This window comes from Electrophorus electricus, unplaced genomic scaffold (genome assembly GCF_041902795.1).
Source record: "Electrophorus electricus isolate QZ-2024a unplaced genomic scaffold, ASM4190279v1 Scaffold122, whole genome shotgun sequence".
NCBI classification, from domain to species: Eukaryota; Metazoa; Chordata; class Actinopteri; order Gymnotiformes; family Gymnotidae; genus Electrophorus; species Electrophorus electricus.
Genome location: NW_027658404.1, coordinates 172,501 through 175,000, shown reverse-complemented (window position 1 = coordinate 175,000; position 2,500 = coordinate 172,501).

Below are 2,500 nucleotides of genomic sequence, written 5' to 3'. Positions count from 1 at the left end.
CTCGCGGGATAAGCACCCCCCTCGGGGGATGGGGGGGGGGGGGGGCATCCAGAGCACACCACTTTCCGGTAGGGGACAGGCGTTTGATCATGTGTCCGAGGGAGAGCTCCCCTTGCCGGCCGAACACCCCTCGGACTCCCCTTGGGCTTCCAGAGAACGCCACTGGATGAATTTAGTGCTTGGACCCCATTGATTCTCTTTGCTCTCCCATATACCCGACGGGACCTATTTGCAAAACCCCGTGCCAACCAGACCTCCAGGAAGGGGGCTGGCGGCTAACCATGCCCAGCAGGGTGCACCCTGGTCGGACACTTTGGGAGGGTCGAGAGCCTGGAAGTGCCACCCGGGGGAGTAATTCTGATTTCCGTTTTAATGCACTCAGGGACAGCCCGAGGACCTCTGTAGTGCACCTGAGGCGGACTGAGCCGTCGGGTCCAGGGGTCTGGAGTTCGGAACCTCCAGGGTTCACCTGGCTGTTCTCTTAGCCCGGCAGGGTGCACCCTGGTCGGACACTTTGGGAGGGTCGAGAGCCTGGATGTGCCACCCCGACGAGTAATGAGTTTTCCCTTCGTATCTCTTCCGGACCAGGTCCGATTCGCACGAAACTCGCTGGGCATGGCCAGGAGCGCCCCCTGCTGCCCACGCCACCGTCCCCGCGCTTCTACTCCCGAGGGCCGAGGAGACAGCGAAGCGTGGGTCGGGTCGCCTGCTTCCAGGGTCTCCCTGGTACTCTCCAGTCTCCCGAGTCCATCGGGTCCGACCTCGTATTTTTAGCCCAGACGGGGAATGAGAAAGGGGCCCCCGACCGCCCGAGGGCGGGCGCTCGCTTCTCAGCCTAGGAACGTCCGATTCCCACGAAACTTTTACGCCAGACGTTCCTGGCAGCGAGCGCGTTCAAAGGTGACCCGCGCTGCTTCTCTCCTCCCAAGGGCCGAAGAGATATTCGTCTTCAAACCCGACCGGCCCTGTGTTTGCCGCCCCGGCGGTTTTAAAAAATCATAGCGTAAAAACGGTGGGTGCGCTTCGCCTGCCGCTTGGACAGCGTTAAACGGCAGCCCCGGCTCTTTCCAAAGGGCCCTCAACCGACTTTCTGCTCCCAAGGAGCCCAGAGATATGAAACCGATAAATCAAAACCCCGTGCCAACCAGACCTCCAGGAAGGGGGCTGGCGGCTAACCATGCCCGGCAGGGTGCACCCTGGTCGGACGCTTTGGGAGGGTCGAGAGCCTGGATGTGCCACCCCGACGAGTAATGAGTTTTCCCTTCGTATCTCTTCCGGACCAGGTCCGATTCGCACGAAACTCGCTGGGCATGGCCAGGAGCGCCCCCTGCTGCCCACGCCACCGTCCCCGCGCTTCTACTCCCGAGGGCCGAGGAGACAGCGAAGCGTGGGTCGGGTCGCCTGCTTCCAGGGTCTCCCTGGTACTCTCCAGTCTCCCGAGTCCATCGGGTCCGACCTCGTATTTTTAGCCCAGACGGGGAATGAGAAAGGGGCCCCCGACCGCCCGAGGGCGGGCGCTCGCTTCTCAGCCTAGGAACGTCCGATTCCCACGAAACTTTTACGCCAGACGTTCCTGGCAGCGAGCGCGTTCAAAGGTGACCCGCGCTGCTTCTCTCCTCCCAAGGGCCGAAGAGATATTCGTCTTCAAACCCGACCGGCCCTGTGTTTGCCGCCCCGGCGGTTTTAAAAAATCATAGCGTAAAAACGGTGGGTGCGCTTCGCCTGCCGCTTGGACAGCGTTAAACGGCAGCCCCGGCTCTTTCCAAAGGGCCCTCAACCGACTTTCTGCTCCCAAGGAGCCCAGAGATATGAAACCGAAAAATCAAAACCCCGTGCCAACCAGACCTCCAGGAAGGGGGCTGGCGGCTAACCATGCCCGGCAGGGTGCACCCTGGTCGGACGCTTTGGGAGGGTCGAGAGCCTGGATGTGCCACCCCGACGAGTAATGAGTTTTCCCTTCGTATCTCTTCCGGACCAGGTCCGATTCGCACGAAACTCGCTGGGCATGGCCAGGAGCGCCCCCTGCTGCCCACGCCACCGTCCCCGCGCTTCTACTCCCGAGGGCCGAGGAGACAGCGAAGCGTGGGTCGGGTCGCCTGCTTCCAGGGTCTCCCTGGTACTCTCCAGTCTCCCGAGTCCATCGGGTCCGACCTCGTATTTTTAGCCCAGACGGGGAATGAGAAAGGGGCCCCCGACCGCCCGAGGGCGGGCGCTCGCTTCTCAGCCTAGGAACGTCCGATTCCCACGAAACTTTTACGCCAGACGTTCCTGGCAGCGAGCGCGTTCAAAGGTGACCCGCGCTGCTTCTCTCCTCCCAAGGGCCGAAGAGATATTCGTCTTCAAACCCGACCGGCCCTGTGTTTGCCGCCCCGGCGGTTTTAAAAAATCATAGCGTAAAAACGGTGGGTGCGCTTCGCCTGCCGCTTGGACAGCGTTAAACGGCAGCCCCGGCTCTTTCCAAAGGGCCCTCAACCGACTTTCTGCTCCCAAGGAGCCCAGA